This window comes from Ixodes scapularis, unplaced genomic scaffold, assembly GCF_016920785.2.
Source record: "Ixodes scapularis isolate PalLabHiFi unplaced genomic scaffold, ASM1692078v2 PGA_scaffold0__279_contigs__length_252992795, whole genome shotgun sequence".
In the NCBI taxonomy this organism is placed as follows: Eukaryota; Metazoa; Arthropoda; class Arachnida; order Ixodida; family Ixodidae; genus Ixodes; species Ixodes scapularis.
In genome coordinates, this window is record NW_024609835.1 from 67381760 (window position 1) to 67402933 (window position 21174).

General features: G+C 47.1%; 1 pseudogene; it reads left to right on the forward strand.

Moving 5' to 3' along the window:
- The first annotated feature begins 480 nt into the window (after positions 1-480).
- Positions 481-20858, forward strand: LOC120840057 (annotated as a pseudogene).
- The last annotated feature ends 316 nt before the right edge of the window (positions 20859-21174 follow it).

Sequence of the window (21174 nt, forward strand, 5' to 3'; positions counted from 1 at the left end):
AGGTCATTTTGAATCTGCCTCACCGATACAACCACGGCAGCGGAGGCGGTGGTGGTGCAAGAAGCTGGTATCAAATCGAATAGCGCTGCATCATTCGTATCTTTCACGGCGCAAGACAAAAAAACCCGGAGAACCGTTTCTGTTAACATGCAGCATGTTGAAGCTGCGAATGACACTGCGCTATTCGGTATACCAGATACGATACATGTGCCGTTCAAATCGCAGCGCCATTCGATTCGATCCGCACACCCCTAAAATGATGTCCTAAAAACTGAGAGCCAATCAGCAAATGGAGCATACACGGAATACGAAACTAACCCATTGATTGGCGTAACAGGTCACGTGGCCCTTTTCGGCGGCACTCCGCCATCTCGGTTTATATTAGGCGAGGCATCGGCGAACATATTGCGGGGGACAGCACTTCAACTGATGAAGTTTGTAGGAACAGTTGGCATCTCGCACGTCCGCAGAAACTCCGAAATGGCGTCGCGGAGCGTCCGCAAACAAGTCATGATGACCACGACGACCACGACGTCGTCGTCCCAGAACGTTTCACAGCAAGACCGTGCGGACAGCCCGGCGAACCCGGCGTCGCCTCGGACATCTCCCTCGTCGGACACCAACACCGGCGGGAGCCGGGAACGCTCGCGCTCGCCGCTCTCGGCGTCCAGGGTTTCGAGAATTCAGGAGAAGAACGAGCTGGTCCACCTCAACGACCGGCTGGCAGCGTACATCGACCGCGTGCGTCACCTAGAGTCCGAAAACAGCAAGTTGACCAAACAGATGAGCTAGGAGACCCGCACCCGGGAAGTCGCCAGCGTTAAAATCCTGTACGACCGTGAGCTTGCCGACACACGCCGCACCGTCGACCAGACCGCAAACGAAAAGGCCAAACTGGAGCTCGACGCCAAGAAGTGGCAGACAGAGGCCGAGACACTGCAAACGAAGTAAATAGCCAGCCATATTTCTTTTTCTTGAGGCTATTTCTAAACCATGCACTTCGGCGAGCGGCTGTGGCTCGTGGTCTTTCGTTGTCTGGCTTATAGGCGTCCGTCGCTCGAGCTGTCTTTTCGAAGCGGGGCGGTTGGTGTGACTGCGAAATCTTTAACCGGCTTCGTGAGCCCTGGAGGCAGAGTCATGACAAGCTAGCTAGTTAAAGCTAGACATGTTAGAACTTTAAAGCAACTAGAGAAAAGAAAGAAAGAAAAAAAAGAAAGAGCGGGGCATAAACGATTTGTCACAACTTGTCGTGTTCTCTCCCCCACCCCCCCTCTTTTTTTTTTTTTTTCTTTGTTCATCGCGGGTTTTGTGTAATTGCTTCTTCGAAGCCGCTTTTGAGCCAAGTGCAAAAGCTGTGATGACCTGACAGCTTTTACCTTGGAAAGAATCCGTTGTAGCCCACACACCTCGGGTAGTGTCAGTTACAAACGGAATGAGTAGAAGCGTAACAACTCCACTTAAAAAAGTGCAGGTTTCATTGATGATTCAGTCGCCGGCTGTGGAATGACGGTTTTCGCCGACCTTGACTGATAGGTGGCGGGGGTTCGACCGGATATGGCGTCAGTGTCCTTTCCGCTACGCCTCTTTTCAGCGTAGCACGCTCTGTTTTCTTTTCTTGTGTGCTTGTCTGCTTCGCACTGCGCGCAAGAAACATAATAGTGGTTGCTCTAGGTTTCTTTGTACATTTTTATTTATTTCCATTACGTAGCAGCCACGCTTGCGAAATAGCTAGACTGGCTAGCAGTTTTGAGATGAACTTGTCCGGAGCAATGTCCGTGTGAAGTGGGTGGAATTCCTACTTGTCGGAAAACTGAAATAGTACATGACACATTGCATACTGCGTACAAAAGAGTAATAAAAGAAGCTATTATCTGGACTTGTGTCATGTCCGCATTGGCACTTCCCTTTGTGCTATTCATCACAAGACATTCCTTTTGTTAGCAGTTAGCGATAAGTTATCTGCCTGGGTAAGGTTGTTCCTACACTGGCCGTGAAGCGGTTATGGTGGCTTCGATCGTTCGCTCGGCCTGAGTCTGCCAGCCTCTTTCGTAACCAAGTAAAACAAATTCAAAACCTGTTGCTCGATCTATGGAAACCAGTTTTGGGAGGTCCCAACAATGATTCTTTGTCCTTTTTTTATTTAGTTTCTGACCTTTGTTCAACTTTAGCTTTGACATTTCGAACACCTGCGATCAACCAGCTTACAAACGGGGTTGATTCCTTGCCATTGCATCTACCCCTAACAACGACAGATGTGGCAATGCAGTAGAGGGCTGATCTTTCAATGGTCTTTCAGAATTCATTTGTAGTGTTCCAGTTCTCTTCGTAATGAAGCATGTAAGTGTACTCGTACTAGGCTCTCTAATTAACATTGTAATTTCACCCAAAAAGTTTTGTCGTGCACAACATTACAATAGTGAATTATTACCCAAATAAAAAAAGATATGAGGGATATTGAACAGCCCCGTTTCAACGTTTTTATTCTCATATATTTACCTAATCTTCCTTAGCGTTCCTGCACTTGTTACTGTTTACAGCATTTAATGGACAACTTCCGGGTGTCTAGCGACCGGGAATTGTCGGAAAAATTTTAGTTACTGAAAAAATCGGGGAAGTGTCAAAGATATTGTAAAAACGCGAGCCCGGTCAGGGAAAATGTGCCAGAAATGCCATCGAGTGTCCTGAGCATAGACTTGAGGACTTGGGCGAAGAAAAATAGGCAATGAATTCTGCTTAGAGTGGAGCGCGGGCTCTGCTCACCCCATGTAGAGTGTGCTACCCAATGCAAAGGGAACAGCCGACTAATCCACTCCAAGCCTTGGATTGGATTAAACTGAGGGCACGAAACTAGGCTAGATCCAGTTATAGCTACTAGATTTAGTAAAAAATGGGAAAGCCGCAGACCCCAATCCAATCTAAGCTGAAAGTATCCGAAAGTGTTTATCTGGCGGCTATGCCGTCATGCTGCCATTCGGTTATTTATGTGTGTCGTTGAGCCTCGTGTTCATAGTGTTTCCGGAAGTGGCCCCTTCAGTGACCTTGTCGGCGGCAAGAAAGTGCTCGTTTAATCTGGACTGGACGAGCCCAAATATTTCGGAATATGCAAGTTGTGTTGAGCCCGTGCAAAATGATCCTCGGTGTTCATTGCTCAATGCCTTGTGTTGTAAGGATCTTTTATATTTACTCGCCTCTACATTGGTCAGGGAATTTCACCTGAAATTGTCAGGGAAAATCCGGAGAAGTCGGGGAATTTCAAAATATAACTTGCTAGACACCCTGACACCTTTCTTCATAATTGAAGTGTAACGGCATATGTAACTGTAGACGCCCTTCTTGCAGTCGGGGCTTGCTGATGACTTGCATTTTATTGGGTATACATAATTAACTTGAGTTTTTTTTTATGAGCCCTATTGATCTGAAGCGAAACTGAGACAAACGCTATTGAGTGCTTATTGGACTAGCTTTGAGTTGTGTACTGTGGTCACCTATCCTTCGGTTTTTCTCGCATAAGATGACCGATTTCAGATTAATACTTTTTGGAAGCCCGCTATTTAGAGCCATCTTTAACCGTGTGTTTGAGGGAATCCCGACAATCCTGCGAGCAGCCACTTCTCGTAGTTGGGGTAGGTCTGGTCACGCAAACACTTTCAAGCCTTCAGTCTAGTTATACGCAGTTGATTGCACTCAAGGCCCGTTCAGACACTTGCGCTTGGCTTGGACCGACTGAGACAAGACCGGGTTTTAATTAAGCCTCTTGGAACGGCTTACGACCGGATGCGCAGCAATGCAGCCGATCGTGAGCCGTCGGAAAAGGCTTGAACACCGGTCTTTTCGGAGTCAAGCGCAAGTGTGTGAACGGGCCTTCACACATAAATGTGCGAAGCAGCCTTTTGCCTAACACCGTTCACTGACGTGCATCTGCTTGCAACTTTTTAACCCCGTCAGACTCGCCAAACGAGAACGCGAGTGGTCCGCAGCTGAGCGACGGGTCACATCGCTCGAGTCTCAAAACGTTGACCTCCAGGGACGTCTGAATCAGGCCCTTGGACAACTCAAGGTAAGGAAATCTGCCAAACGCTTGTTTTTACGTTAACCGTCGTTTGTCTTCTGCGTGGTCGGCTTGCCGAGTTTTCCGACGGCTTACTTTTCGTTGTGGTGGGAGGTAACTGGCGCTGCGTCTACCACTCTTCTGGAGTGACCTTTGATTTTGTTAAACTTTTGGAGCGGCAGCCTTGCGTGGAAACCCTGCACGGACCTTGGTCGCTGGTGTTGGCATTGGTCACACGGTAGCATGGTTGTGGTAGAAAATGTCTCGGCAGAGTGCAGCTTTCGGTTTGATGCAATAGTATGGAGTAGATGGAGTAAATGGTGTGGTAACACCCCACCTCTACTCAAAAAGTGGAAGGAGTAATTAATGCAGTAACAACCCCCTCCCTCGAAATGGAGTAGAGCAGTAAGTAGTGTAGTAACACCCCACCCACTACCACCTCTAATGTGTAAGAGTGGGGCTGCTCATTGAGGTAGGACCTGCGTATTAGTGCTAATGCACGCTCGTTGCCTTGAACAAAGCATCTAAACCAAGCTATATCCTCTTTTTTTTATGGTCTTAGTTTTCAAGCGTAAGCTTTGTGACAGTATGTATATATTCATCTTTCTGCAATCTTCTTCGCAAATTACAAAGCTATGTGTAGTTTTCTAGACTCCGGGTTGTGCAGACATAGATATTGTACATTCCAAGAAAGACGAAGCCTAACTGGAACTTAAAAGTATACTTTTAAATAAAAGAGTACAGTTGCTGACCAGATGGCAACGGCAGCACTCGTCTTTGTTTTTGACCACAGTCAGTGCCATATTCCGGCCCACTGTCCAGAACGGATGCAAGGCCCTTTAAATGTGTTTTGTTGGTTTACTTTTTAGGATGCGGAGGCAGAGCGGGACGCCATGGCGAAGGAGCTTGAGAAGCTCCGCAAAGAGCTGGAGGCGGAGATTCTGCGGAACGTCGAGCTGCGGAACGGGGCCAAGACCCTCTCCGAAGACCTCGATTTCCAGAAGTCCCTCTACGAGAAGGTGAGCATAAGAATGAAACTCCGCAGAGAAAGCGTGCTTCCCTAGGACGTTTCTAAAATTTCCAGACAATCGGGAGCATATGGAAGGAGGACCCGAAATTGCTCTTAAAATTTCGTTGCATGTGAATTTCAAAAATTCAGCCTGATGGGCAACCTCGTGAATTTAGTGAATAAAGTATGCAAGAAACTAATTTCAAAAACCTTCTCATTTTTAATGTTAGTGATGCGATTCCATAAAATCCTGGAAGATACCCTTTTTTCGAGGGGTAGCCCATCCAATTTTTCTAGCTAAATATTCATAGTCGGAAAAACTCCATCGACCGCACGCGGATCGCGCGGTCGATGCAATTTCCGTTGACAAGAATCTCATCAACTGCGCGATCTGTGGGATTAGCACGTGTGGCAAGCGCATTTGTAATGCGTTTTTTCGTTTTTTGTCTGCAATCTGCAAAGAAAAACACAAAGACAAGTGTTCATCACGACACCGGTTTCCGTGGCGGGCAAGTTTGTAGCAGACTACTGCATGTCATTGCACTATGAAACTCAAATCTGCTGCATCCACAATCTACGGTATCCTTTCCCGCGATAGAAAGTTTGTAGCGAATTCTCGCGCTTTTATTGCATCGCGAAGCGCAAACTTGCCGCATCCGTGGTTCGTGGTGACGGTCCATGTCAGAAGGAGAATATCTGGTATGGAACGTGGTTATATATGTATTTCAGCATTTTACCACATCGCCCTCTCGTCTATAAACGTTGAGCCAATGCATGCAAAGTTTAACGCGATTATAGACGCATCTGACCGCAGCGCCCTCTCCTGTATAGACGTTGAGCGGCTACATGCAACGTTTCATCCATGATAAACCCCAGGTCTTCTGTTACTACCACATCTCTGAGCCCCCTACTCGTCCCGTAGTCGTGGCCGAGTGGTTAAGGCGATGGACTAGAAATCCACTAGGGTCTCCCCACACAGGCACGAATCCTAACGACTGCGCAAACGCTGTTTTTTTTTTTTTTTTTTTTTTTTTTGTGAGCACAGACGCCGGCCGGGCAGACGGACAAGGCTGGACCCTCAGGAGCTTCGCCCCTACTAGCTATTGTTAAATCAACAAATAAAAATAACTCCAAAACCAAGATTCAAATATACCCTCGCTTTTCAATGCCGTGACATCGGGGGGAAAGCAGGCTTGCAGGTTGAGCGGGCAGTCTAGGAATTGACTGTGCCCAGCGTTCGTTCTGTGCTGCTGGGCAAGGACTGGAGCAAGCTTCCAAAGCATTCATTTGACACCATGAAACTAATCTGTTGTAAATAGTCTACAGCCCAAAGAGCAAACACCTGCCTTCCCCTGAGGTCACCTCTTCATTGTTACCAGTAGACTCGCTTTGAAAAACAAGGGGGGGGATCAAAATTGCAAGTTCAATAGCGGAATTCTTTTTTTTTTTTTTTGGCACAATATTTGGGTTACTTTTTCAGTTATGCTTGTTGATGTATTTAACAAATTTCCAGGCAAATATGGCATTACGACGAAAATGCTAGAGGACCCCTTCAAGGGAACGACATCCATGCCCCCCCCCCCCCCCCTAAACCTGCCCTTGCCCTGGCGTGGGTGCCATTGCTTAATGCAGCAGCTCCAGGAGGTGCGCGTGGTCAAGCAGACGGAGGTCACTGAGATCGACGGGCGGCTGAAGGAGGGCTACGAGCTGCGCCTGGTGGACACGCTGATGAAGCTGCGAGAACAGTACGAATCGCAGATGCAGCTGAACCGGGAGGAAACGCAGAACATATACGAGAACAAGATGCGTGACCTGCAGAGCCTGCTCGAGCAGAGCTCCAGCGACAGCTCCAGCAAGATGGAGGAGATGCGGGCGTACAAGTCCCGCCTCGAGGGACTCAACTCCAAGATCACGGAGCTCGAGTCGCAGGTGAGGGACGTCTTCCTTTTTGGGCAGAATTCGTTGGGGTTAGGGACTTAGAATAGATTTCGCAGGCTCCATCGTGCAGGCAAAGACCTGGGGTCACAGATTGCATCGAGCGCAAACTTCCAGCGCAAAGAAATTGAAACTGCATTGCATTAAAATCTTCTTGGTAAATTGAGTGAGGTAATTGACACGACACTGCATCACTTTCCACACTATGTTTGGCGGAAAGATGGACGTCGGGTCAAATCACGACAATCGTGCGACCTCAGTTTCTCTGCTGAATTTGGAGAAATCTGTGTTGCATGTCGAAAATTTCTTCACATAAATTTAGCGGGGAAATTTGCGTGCCAGTCCTCCGCAACAGTTTCTCAAGAATTTTTTCGTGGGGTTTCTTGAGCGCGCTACACCTCAGAGTTACAGCCATGTAGAGTTTCTAACACAAACAAATTCTGTGTGGGAAACTCTGCATAGTTGTAGCTCTGAGGTGTACTGCACTTTACGATGTAGAGATGCGTAGTGCGTGATCAGTGGGTGAGGCAGATGAGCTGCACTCGTACTGAGCAGTTTGGGGGACAACTCCGGGTTGACGGGTTAGGTTAAAAATAGAAATAAACATTATTCTAAGAATATTTATTTATTTATTTATTTTCATACTTTTCATTTCATTTTCATACTCATTTTTTATACTTTAAGACAAAGTTGTAATGACATGGATGCTGAGAGTACCATATCCTACGTCGGCGCGCTACAGTCCATGCCAGGCGTAATAAGCATTGCAGTTGATTCACTCTTGCCTTCAAGATAGACTTTCTAACTGCACATTGAATCAACTGCTCATGACGCCTGGCATGGACTGTAGCACGTATTTTCTTCTCCTCTAGGTGCCGACATGGGATATGGTGCTCTCGGCATCCATGCCATTAAAACTAAATATTTTGTCTTGGTGGCGGCTGAGAGGTTATTTCTATCTTTCTCTTCTCCTTTTTCACTTCCACCTTGTCGTTTTCTACATGCTCTATTAAATTGACAGTTGTAAGTAAGCCCTCCGTCCTGTCCCTTTCTTCTCTTCTCAGTCATCTCTAACCGGTTTTTTTACAAGGTCCTAACAAATGGCCTCTATTTCCACGCGATGACGTCGTAGAAGTGTATCATCGTCGCCCTCCACGGTCGTGGCGGTGTCGCAGCAGTGGATGTGGCAGACTCCTGTTGTGCAGCAGGTCGCTGTCCAGTTTTTCAGTTCACGGAAGCTTGCCAGGGGTGGCACAGCGGTGCCATTCGGATACATTCAAAACTTCCTGTGCCTGGCGGTGCCAAAAGCGTGAAATGTACAGTAATTGTGCCGCGCTGCTCCGAAGATTACGGCGACGCTACGTTTAGTGGATGGCGAAACCTCCGTCGACAACCTTGGCTATTTCGTTGCCAGGTGCTGCAAGCCACCACCCGATTCCTTGGTTCAGCCATATCTGTCAATCCATCCATCCGATGGATTCGATGTATCATACATCCTGGCCATCGTACTGTTGCGTCATACATTATACATCTATAATGTACGTATAAAATGTAGCCTCTGAAATGTGTTGCCGAGTCGTGCCTCTTCGGTTTTCATTAATTGTTTTTCCTAAAATAAATATCTTTCTATGTGCGATTTGAGATATATTTCGCACTAAAGTTTAATGCAATTCTTTCCAACACTTGTAGTACCAACGTCATTGGTTTAAATTGAACTCGTGTACAACTGGCTGATATGCTTTGTTAAAGTTTAATTTAATTTTATTACCTTAAAGGGCAACTGAAAATAGTTTTTTTGTCGTTGTTTTTTTTTTTCCCAAGGAGTTGTGCAACGATTTTTAACGTTGAAAGAATTGGCATCTTCTACTTTTCAGATTCTTCATCTTGTCAGAAAGAACAGAAAACAGACCTCCTTCCTTCGAAATGTTGCGGTTCCGCCGCGTAATCGCGAGGTAAAAATTATAATATCCCCCGACCTGTAGCCGCGAGCGGCAGCCATGAGAAGCACGTGGCATGACGTCAGTGGGGTGTCTTCTAGAAAGATGGCAAGTTCTGCGAATACCTGTTCAATAAAAAGTAACTTTTTTTTTATAAATCTTGTTGTTTCAACATAAATATAAATGTGTCAAAAACCTGGTATCATCGACGAATCTTTTATTATATGGAGTTTTAGTGGCGCCATCTATCCTAGTTCCACAAAAATCGTCAGCTCCATCTGCTACCGCGAACAGCCACCAGAAGCCGGAGGGGGAGGGGAACAGAACCGAACGGGGATGGCCGTACCCGGATAAAACTTTCCTCCTTTCACCATATTGTTCGCGTTGCGCTGGCTGCATCCGCCAGCACGTGGACACGCGGTCGCGACCGGATGAGTTCTCGCTGCTCACTGATGGCTCTAAAGAGGAAGCTTCACCGGAACCCCGCTCAAACCCCATTGACGTCACAGCGCACGTGACTCGGAAGATGGTGAAGGAGTCGAGAGGTGCCGAAAACCTCAATCTTTGTCCATTTTTAAAATAAAAACTAGGACATGCAGGCAAAATCGGTTTTTCTTCTTTACTTCAGACGGGTCAAGACACCAACTCCCAAATTATTTAAGCAAAGCACTGAAACTGTTGCAGAGCTCCTTTAAATAAATTTATAACATGCCTGTAAAAAAAAATTTTTTTTTTGCGAAAATTTTTTTTAGTGCAATTTTGACGGTGCGAGATGCGATTTAGTTGGTAGTCACCTTGTTTGCACTCGTTTGTTCTCGGCATTTCGAGCCTGTGGAGGAGAGGTAAATCGGCTTGACCATCACGTTAAGGTGGAGTGAGACCATTTCATGATGTCGTGGACTTTGCACGCTGTTGTGACCGAGGAGCTCCCCAGGCCGGATCAGGCCAGGGCAGGAATCGCAGGACGACTCCCGGTAGGAAGATTGGGAAGAGACCGTGACTTGAGTCTTCCCGCCGCAGAACCAGTCCCTGACGGCCCGTGTGCGAGACCTGGAGCGTCTGCTGGACCAGGAGCGGGAGTGGCACGGCCGGGCCCTGATGGCCAAGGAGGAAGAGATCTCCCGGTTGCGGGCGGAGGTCGAGGACCAGCTGCGGGAGTACCAGGACCTGCTGGACATCAAGGTGGCTCTGGACCTCGAGATTGCCGCGTACCGCAAGCTCCTGGAGGGCGAAGAGTCCCGGCTGCACATTACGCCCAGTGAGTCCGTAGAGTTGATGTGAGGATCTCGGGGAGGGGGTTTGCGATGGGAGCAGAACGCGGCGAATAGCGTAAGCGCTCGCGTAAGTAATCCCGAGTGAATTGAGAAAAAAAACTACAGAAGGGCGGAAAATGAGAGCAGACAATAGGTTGGCCGAGCTTTGCCAGTACAATCGTTAGGGCGCTTGTAAACTTTTTGTTTTATACAATGTCATACGTCTGTGTTTTCCTTTGTACAAGTACGAAACAAACCTGAAGTAGGTGCAGACCTTGCAACTGATGCTTTCTTGTTTGTCTGAAAGCATTGCCAGTGATCTGGGCCCTTGGGGAACAGCCATTCCAAGGCGGCCCAAATGCATGCGACTTTTCCCCGTGGAATATTATATTAACTGTTAAAAAAATGATCTAGAGGAAAAGGTTCCATGCATTTTGGCCACTTTGAAATGTGGTGGTCCCGATAAGGCCACGTTGCTGGTGACGCTTTGTTACAAAGAACTTCTTCAAAATGAGCAGGGAAACCTCGCCCTTCGTGGTTCTCTTTACGCAATGCGTAAAGAAAACCACCACGGGTTCTCTTTACGCATTGCGTAAAGAGAACCCGTCCTCCTTTTTTTTTTTTCAAAAGTGCTGTCGTCAAAACTGCTAGTGTAGAATACACATATTTGGGGAAACAACGTGAACTGTAAAACGCAATGACCAGTAGCGTCCGTGAAAAGTAAACTGCGAAAAAGCAGCATTGTCGTGGTCGTTCCGACGACATTGCTCAGCGCGCATTAACGGCGCAAAACCGAACTCCATACAGAGGACGCTGCCTTTAATTTTTTTTTGCGCCTCCTTTCTTGTGTGCAGTGAGACTCCTCGCTTTTATGCCCCTCCCCTTTCGTGCGAAGGGACGGATTTTGTCAGACTCGCTCGTCGTGTAGCGAGCGCAGTCAAGGGCGGGCAATGGAGGCGAGCGATGCGTTAACCGTGCCTCCCACAGGCGATACACCGTGCGAGATGCGAACGATATTTCGTCCCTCTCAGGCGCATCTACCAGCGGGGCTGAGATATACACCAGCCCGCTGCTCCGAGGCACCAAGCGCAAGCGGACCTTCCTCTCCCACCGGGAGGAACAGTCAAACTCCGACGTCCAGGTCTCCGCATCCGCCAAGGGGGACCTGGAGATCTCTGACCACTGCCCAGACGGAAAATACGTCATCGTAAAGAACAAGGACACGAAGGTTGGTAAACGTCGCTCTCTTCTGCCATCTAAAGCGCCCTAGACGTCTCCTGGGTAAGGCCGTGGTGCCGAATTTTCGACGTCTTCTCAAGGGGCAAACGCGGGGGCGTAGGGTGTACCCAAGTGCTGCGACGGCGTTTAGCTGACTCTCAAGTTCTCGTCGATTAGAGAAGTCTTCGTCAGACGCTGATGTGGCACTTGATTGCCTTCTTAGGCGGCGTTTAGAATTCATCACTGCAGCCTTGTTATCTAGGAGCTGTAAGGTCAATGCTTGGAAACCTGTGACATGAAAGGGAAATCATGTTTGAGTCGCACAAAGCCTAACATTGTCTTGTTGGAAGTCTGAACACAACCAAAGGCTGAAACAAACTCAAGCTGATATACTCGGAAGTGTGAGGTCACGGCAGATTTGATGCAATACTGCAACGGAATTCTAGCGCCAGTTTGATTGTCTAAACATCAACCACGTCTTGGCGACACCGCGGAGACGCCAATTGTTTGCTCGAAAAGACTCCAAAACATAGGGCCAAAAAGACTGGGCTCGCACCATGACGCGAGCCCTGTCAAACTGGACCGATCCGGGTTTCCTTGTTCTCCCGTGCCTATTCAACGCCTGTGGAGAGCGGGGCAACTGAAACGGTCAGGTTGTGATCCGTTGCTACCACCAACTGGCGAAACTCGCAAACACGCCGTCCAGAAAAACGCGACATCACTAACGCAGAGGGACTCGTTACAAACCTGATCCTTTTAGTTGCCCCCGCAGGAGTTTTATAGGTGCGAGAGTAAAGGGAAATCCGGTTCAGGCAAAGTTGGACAGAATGTGTGCGCTTGTAGCTTGCCGCAGTATTTTCGCAGAGCGGCGCTGCTTTTAATTTCACAGAGTGACGTGATATTTTGGTGCCTTTAAGAGCAGAAAGTTGGTGTCTCTGATCTGGCGGAAACGTGGGTGACATTTCGACGATAAAATAGGCGCTCGAATATTGTCGCGCTATGTACTTAAAGCCGCTTGATTGACCCTATTGGCTCGTGGCAGAGCTACATTAGGACTTCAAGTAAAACAAAGTTTACCACATAGTTCATTTCTTCTGCATTCTTTCCCAAGCCAAATTAATTGTCGTGTTCGTATGTCTATACAGTGGGAAGTAGTCGGTCCGTAGACAGGAAATTTAGCCAGTGCAGTACGGCCACCAGCCTGGGTTTTTTTAACGTGAATCACGCAGTAGTGACACAAGGCTGCACGCCGGTATGATGCTCATTCACATTAGAACGGACAAGAGTGGATTGAGCACGTGATCCTTGAGCTCTGCGGCACGAATTTTCGCTGCACAAGCTGCAGTACTTTAATACTCTGTGCTACCGTTCCCCTCCCCTATCCTAAGAAGCAGGGGCATTATCTGTAGATTGTGTTGTCGTTTACTTTCAGTGTTTGAAATTGCATTTCAATTCTCGTTTGCGTTACTGGCAGACGTCTGCAACGATTGAACACATTCGCAGTTAGCTTCACCAAGGCAAAGTTTTTTCTCGAATCTTGACAAATTGGAGCAGGCTAGTATGTGGTGGAAATGAAACAGAAGCTTCACTTTCGGTTAACTTCGAAGACTGGGTACATTCCACAGCATTTTAAAATCTCTAAGTGAAATAGAAACCTGTGAAAGTTTCCGGTGAACAATTTCGAGCTCGACTTTGCTTTTCGAATTGCGGTACAAGATTGCCAGCTCAGCTGGCCACATGGTTTGCGAGAAATTTTTGGGATGCTTTCATTTTCGGGCTCGATACTCCAAGGAACAGGCTCCACTCCCCGTAAGCGACGGTCCAACCGCGCATTTGCTGATCCTTGCAAGTGCGCCTTCGATATATATATATATATATTTTTTTTTTTCAGGAGGTTTCATTGGCTGGCTGGCGGATCGACCGGAAGTCCGGCAACGATGAGTTCACCTTCCGGTTCCACCGGACCCACGTCATCCAACCGGGAACCACCATCACGGTGCGTTGCAGTTCTTGAATTGTTTTCCTTCGTCGAAGGCACTAATTCCATTTGTTTCATAAAAGTAGAACGAGGCTTTCGTCTACTTTCGTCCCTGGCTTGCTTTTTCATGGCGTGCCCACTTCCTGTGGACAGCTCCAGTCGCGACATCTTTCGAAGATATACTCAGTTTCTCTTCAAGTCCGACCACAGCCTGCACTACCGTCCTACAGTGCCGGTCAACCAGCGCCCGAGGCGCGTTGTCCCTGCACTTGTTGCCTAAAAGGTAGTGATGGGCTAAACTTTTGCCGAATCGAAAGTTCGGTGCCGAACTTTCGATTGATACATTGTTACCAGGCTTAACGTTGATATTTAGTTCTTGGCAAAAAAAAAAAAAAAGTTTGTTTTGTTTTTCTTAACTTAAAAACGACACCCATACAACAATCTTGTAGAATATCATCTTATTTAGTAATAACTGGGCTTATATGCATTATATGTTGTATTTGTGCGTTTACTGGCAATTTTAGTGACTGCTTGCAGGAGTGGCGTGACATCGAGGTTGGGTAGAAGCGAGCGTGGCGCAGTCACGAATCACGCTGTGAGTTTCGGTTTTAAGGTATCATCAGCGCAAGCCTGCATGTGTGTGTACATTGCTAAAAAAAAGGCAACAACGCTGCGTTCTTGCTTTCTCTGGGAGCCACCGTTTTGTGCGGGAAAACGAATGCAACGGTTGCTGAGTCACTTGAAGTCTTGCATGAAAGTGTGCGTCCCATATTCACAACGTATCGCTTTTAACCTTTAAAATACAGGCTTCTGGTGTTTAGGAAGACGCGAACGTTTCGGAAGATAGGGAGAGTGAATGTCGGATGTGCAACGTCGAGCATTATAGTTCTGTGTTTAGTTTTATGCAGATACAGGAAAATTGCGAAATAACACTAATTGAAGAAGCAATATTTTGTTTTGCAACACGCTACTCCTTAGCCGAAAAAAATTGTTATAATTGCGAGGAGTGCTTTAAAGTAATTGTCGGACAACGTCTCTATGTTTCAGAATGCACCGCATCATTCGTCACTTGCGCAGTGGACTGCGTAAATTACTGGTCGATCTTCTATTCTTGAGGCAGAAAATATTGAAAAGAACCACACTCGCTCACAAACGCACAGTTACCGTGTTGCCTACCCCACACCGCGGCGTAACCGCTGGTTGTACTACACTGCACGATGGTAACCGCACGACCGCACAGCGTTCATTTGCAATCCAAGGCTCCGTCGCTTTCTCGCGCGTGCGCAGACATTTTCCGAAGTTTTGCCGAACTTTGCCGAATCTGAAGTTCAGCAGATTCGGTCCATCACTAGTAAAAGGCTCGAAGAAACTATCGGATAATCGGTTAGAAATTTTATTCTGCCAAAACCGCTATTGGCTTTGAACTTCACCAATTCTTTATGTGTGTGCCTGCTTTACATAGGCCTGGATCGAGGAAAGTAAAATCTGTTTTGTATGTGTAGATATTCCTATAGCAAATCTACGTGCTCCAGCCAGACATCGTCCACCCTCACAACCAGGCTGCGTGTCGTCTCTTCTCGGCGGGTGCTTCGGCCCCTTCGTCCACGTTCGAGAAAGATCGTGACATTTAGTGTGTCCTTTGTCCGTCCTTTCCCTCGCACCAGGATTTATTATGCTCTTCTCAAAAAAGCTGAAGCGCCTTGAAAAAAAAGTTTGGAGCGGAGCTTTTTGTATCACGAATTCAGTCATCGCGCTTTTGGGCAAAAGTAAACGTAAACCACATATATTTTGAAACGTACGTGCAGCGATTGCTGTAGGGCATGTGTCGAGCCTTGCCGCCAGCTGTTATCCGTCGAAGACATTGCGACGTTATAGTCGTCCTCCCTGCGCCTGCACAGAGCCGAGCAGAGTCATTTGACCCTTTCGATGAGGTCACTTTTGTCAGTCTCGCAACGATAACTGTTATGGGTTCTTGCCACCGCTTGAAATAATCTCAGTTGTTGTTGGCAATGTAGGACTTCAGTTGCCAGTAATGCAAAATCTTCAAAAAAGATTGCTCGCCGCCCACAGTCATCATACCCGGGTCCGTTCCGTGCGGAGCGGAGTTGTTGATGCCACAGCATCTACAACCCGCTCTATGCCGGAGGCTTATGTAGCACCCAACGCCCACCGCACGCGCTCTCTGGAAAATAAAAAAAATGCCGATAACAGAAGGCCGTTGTAGCACTGTCAATGCCAAGAGCTCGTGCCGGGGAAAGCGTTTTTACGCTATCTGGAACAAAAAGGAAACGAGCGTTTTTCGAAACAAAATAATCGGATGCCTATTTCGTTTTGTGCTTTTTTGTTCACGCACCCCACGGTGTGTGAACGCGACGCCTGTGCCCAACAACTTCGCCATGTCGTTTCGCGGCTGTCACTGCGACTCTACTGTAAATCAACGCGGGACTCCTGATTTTTTTTTTTTTTTTTTTTTTTTTTTACTATTCGCTTTTGCGTTTTTCTGCTCTGGCATGCAACGACGGGCAGGGCTACGTCGAAATATTAATTAGCGATGTTGACACTCTTAGTAAGAAGGTCGAAAGGAAACATGGACATCATTTTTTTAAAATGCCTGCATTAAAACGTTGAGTTTTAGCTTGCCCACATTCTTGCTGGAGTATATACCTCCTTTGCGGTGAGATGACCACGACTCATCTGAAGTTGGGATGCTGTGCAGGTATGGAGCTCCGACGCCGGGGCAGCTCACAGCCCTCCGTCGGACCTGGTCATGCGCAACCAGCAGTGGCCCCACGGTGAACAGATGCGCACAGCCTTGCTCAGCGCTGATGGGGAGGAGGTGAGCGCCTTCGGTGTAGTGTTTTGCCATTGTAGCTGGGCTGCACTATAGGTGTAATTTTATTGTGAAATTTCTCGTTCAGTTACTACCTCTGATAGCCAGGAAAGTTAAAATTAAAGGAAGTCATCTAGAGCTTTCTTTAGAAAAGCCTTTGTATTGCCCGCCCGTTGATTTTGTGTGAAAACCCGTTAAGCAGCTTTTTGCTTTGTCATTCCTAACCAGTTCAACCCTTAATGTTTGGGAGCCTCTAATTTTTGCGAAATACGCGAATTGTAAAATTGGTTTAGTGGTTTTAGTTTAGTGGTTTCTATAGGTAAATTCCAGCCTTCAGAAATCGCGAAATTGAATGGTCGCGAATATGACCCCGCAGGCCAATTGTCGAAAACTCGGGGCCGCGAAAATGAAGGGTTTCACGGTACCAGAAGGGAAAATAGTTATTCATAACACACTTGCATGTAAGCTGTCATCTGCGTGTGAAATTAAAGGGTACAATCTTTGTTTTTCCCACTGAATTGTGGTATTGTGTCCTTTTTTGGTGAACACTGCTTGATTTATCTTTGATTCCACACCCAGAATGACCATTTGCACGTGCTCATGCTCCGTTTTTCTTCAGTCGGCTTGTAGTTCAGAAGTGGCTTTTACACTCAGCTCTTCCCGACATTTCTCTAGCAGTGTCTGGTTGGTGCTCTGAGGGGCTGACAGTTGCTGTGATTCTATCTATCTCCATCTATTGCTTTAAAACTTTTCTTGTTGTCCCTGGGCTTTATAATTGCAGGGGCGGGACAGCTGCACCAATTGTGCCATTTTGATGCATTCAAATTTCCGGCGCCTGGCGGCACCAAAAGCGTGAAACTGACAAACTACGCTACGCTCTGCTAAAGATCACGGTGGCGCTAGATTTAGCAGAAAGCGAACTCTGTCGACAACCTTGGCTATTTCATATACCATGTGGCGCAAGCTGCTGCCAGACTCCTTGGTTCAGCCGTATCTGCCCATTTATCCATCCATCCGATGAATTCAATGTACACATCCATAAATCCTAACCATCCTGTCGTTGCATCAGACATGCTATGATGTATGGTGCATGTAACAACATTATTGATCGAGAGTCGTGCCACTTTAGTTTTAATAAAAATTTGTTCCCAAAATAAAAAAAATCTCCCTGTGCAATTTCAGGTATTGCACAGTAAAGTTCTACTCACGGGTAGTCCAGCGACTGGGAAAACCGGGAATTGTCAGGGAAGTTTTAATTACCAGGACAACTTGGAGAAGCTTTAGGAATACTGTCAAAAATCGAGCCCAGTCGGGGAAAACGAGCCGAAAACGCCATCGAGTGCCCTGAGCAAAGACTTGAAGACTTGGGTGCAGAAAAATGGGCAATAAATTCTGCTTAGAGCGGAACGCGGTCTCTGCTCACCCGATGTAGAGTGTGCTACCCGATGCAAAGGGAACAGCCGACAAACCCAGTCGAAGCCTTGGATTGGGTTGTATTATATTGAGGGCACGACACTAGGCTAAATACAGTTAGAGCTACTTGATTTAGTAACAAATGGGGAAAGCCGCAGACCCCAATATAATCCAAGCCGAAAGTATCCAAAAGTGTCCATTTGGCGGATTTGGCGGCCGTGCTGCCATTCTGTTAGTAACAAGGCTTGTGTGGTTGAGCGTCGTGTTTTCATCGTGTTTCTGGAAGTGGGCTCTTCACTGACTATGTCCGCGGCAAGAAAGGTCTCATTTAATCCAGACTGGACGGACCCAAATATTTTTGAATATGAAAGTTGGATGAAGCCCGTGCAAAATTATCCTCTGTGCTCAATGCTCAATACCTCGTGTTGTAATAATCCTAAATATGTAATCGCCTCTACAGTGGTCAGGGAATTTCACCTGAATTTGTCGGAAAAAACCTGAAAAAGTTGAATTTCAAAATAATTTGCTAGACACCCTGTATTCAATACTTCCCAGCACTTGCAGTACAAACCTAGTTTACGTTCCAGCAAAGTGAAGCGCTGCAAATAAAACCTCTATAGTTGTAAAAAAAAAAAAACCTCGATATCAGCACCTGCGTACGCGATTCTGCATTTAGGGGATGAGGTTTCGTAGGTGTACTCACGGTCGTACACATGCGGCGGTGGCCTTGCGGGGCGGCTTTTTTGCTGCGGTAATCGTATGGAAATGACCCTCAAATGTCTTTTGCTGTCATGTTGAAGCCCTTGACCGCATTGAAGCCCTTGACCGCATTGAAGCCCTTGACCGCATTGAAGCCCTTGACCGCATTGAAGCCCTTGACCGCATTGAAGCCCTTGGCCGCAGTCTCGTTGCTCGTGCACAATACGAATGACACTGTCTGCTGCACACCATTTTGACAAATTATCTGCAGGCACGTCTCGGGCACGTTCGAAGCACATTTGTTTAACACATATGCATGCTTCGAACGTGTCCGCAGACGATTTTTTATGACCCACGTGACGAGACAGCAAGTGCCTCGGACGTTGTCTGCAGAGTCTATTTTGAACAATGGATTAGCAGTGTAACCGCAACTCTAGTGCTTTTGCGGCATGTTACGGCTGACGAGTTGACGCTCACTTTCGTTGCGCCCCCAGGTGGCCTTTCGGGAAAACCGGCGGCGTCAGTTCACGCGCCTCTCAGAAAGGTCGTCCGGCGCGGGAGGATGTTCGACGGGGCGTGAGCACCTTCTCCACGAGCACGTGAGTACCCTGCCTCTTCTTTTCTTCGGTTTCTTCAATGGGGCACGACTTCTTAAGCTATGCAGGAAACAAAAATGAATTAAAACAATTGGAAACTTTTTTCTAAGAGCACATATATATATATAAAAATTTGAACTGGGTTCCGGGGACCCAGGAGGATTTCCAGAGAGTGCCCCAGCAAGTTTGAATTCCGGTAGGGGTGGTTCCACTTTGAAAGCTTCCCCGGTGCTCGAAATTAATCCTCAATTCTCCGCAGGGGCGTGACAGATGCCCTTGATGGTACAGCACGTGAAAGCGCGCAAGGTAGTTGTTCTCCCTTTTAAGACTTGTCGTGGCAGACCCAAGCAACTAATTAACGTGTGACAATGAGGTGAACGCTCGCTTATATATGTATTGTTTACATTGTACGCTTGTTTACTGCTTCATCGCATTCCAGGGGCACTAAATCATGTTCCGCGATGGTCTATGACCCTACCTCAATCTATGGGCTCTAAGCGTACTAAGAAACCAAACATCACATTCATGCGTGGCGCTTCCTCTAATGAGATCGGTATTAAAGGTTGATTACCCCGGAACTATCGCCAAAACCAGAGGCCGCCGTCGGACAACAGCTTATTTTCCTCCGACTGTGCCTCCGGCGTGTGATAGTTCTGAGGCAAATGACTTTTGGATCCTATTTTAATTTTTTTTAACCTACTACATATAAATGTAATTTATTTTTAAGTATCTTTAGTGCCTGTAGATTGAGTTGGCACAAAGACTACCGTAGAAAGTGGTTTAGCGCCCCTTTAATGCCAGAACCAAGAGGGGTTTGTCAAGTTTAGGATGTTTGATACGTCCAGTTTCGGAGGAATAAAGCAACACAACCTGTAGTGTTCAAAGCCCGTGTGCTAGTATTTCGACGTCGCACCGAGCTATTTGCTCGGGTCCAGTTGCCGAGCGGGCGCTATCCGGGCGCGATAACTTTGCGTGGAGGCTGTTGGCAGGCCTTGATTATTTTGGTTCGTGCTGGCTAAACTGGCATTTCGGTCTCTGCAGCAGCGGACTTGCACGCCTCTGGCGGTTGAGAGCATTCTAGTATACCCAACGCCGGACGGGGCTCGTTTCTCTTCGACGACTTTCATCAATTGGAAGTTTGTATCGTTCGGACTGTTTCAGCAGCCCCCTCGAAATTCGGATTAACGAGCTTTTACTGTAATAGACCGATCTCGCCGGACGGTATGCCTTTACAGCATCGAGTGAACTTTGGCAGCGCAGACGACAGCTTCGCCGGAACTCTGCACGTGCGCAGCGTCGAGACGGCCCGAGCCCTCCCCTGCACCGCCGTCTGCCTCCCGCGAACTTAAGTTCTGACAACGTCGCGCATGCGCCGAACACTTGGCGAGATCGGTCTGTTACGGTTGTCCTTGCTGTGAAAACGCATTGGTGTTGAGAAGGCTCGTTGCACGCCGTGACGTTCACGAACTTTGTAGGGCCTGTCATACCCGACAGTGCTCGTCAAACCAGGGTTAGCTGCATTGTTACTGGTACCTAGCACAGATGCTTCTTTTTTCCCTTCAAGATATTGTTTTAGCGAAAGCTTTGAATATAATAAGCCATATTCTGCATTTCTTGGGCTACGAGTGGCTATGGTGTTGGTGTTGGTACAGCGATGTTGGACATAGTTCATTGCAACATGTTTTAAACTTTTTGATTGCTTTAATGTGCATGAGGGCATGCATTTCTTCTCGGTAGGTGTTACTTTGGCCCGTGTTCTGCTGGCACTTTGCTTCCGGTTATATACTGCCACTAGCCCAGGAATACTGAGGAACTCTAGCCATGGCAGTTTGTCGTAAAAAAATGCTGCGTGAGTTTTTTTGGGTTTTTTCGCATATTGACGTTTGCTTTTTTGCGGCCTTTGCAGGATCCCAACGACCCCAACCGCTGCTGCGTGATGTAAAGCGGCAAGAAAAAAATGAAAAAAAGTCGTTCGAGTGGCGGAAACTTGATGCCATTTATTTTATTGGTTATATTCCTTTTGCCTTTCTCTGTACCTCTTTCTTGACCCATGTGTTTGTGACTGCAATTTTTTTATCCTTTTTTCTCTTTATCGGACATCAAAATTTCAAGACATCGGCATTGTCCCGAACCTATTTTGCAGGCGCATTTTTTGCCGGCATATTTTTTCGTCATCTTCGTCTTTGCATTTATCATAGGTAGGAAGAAAGAAAAAATAGCTTAACGTGTCCCCACATCACCTGTCTAAAGTATTTCTG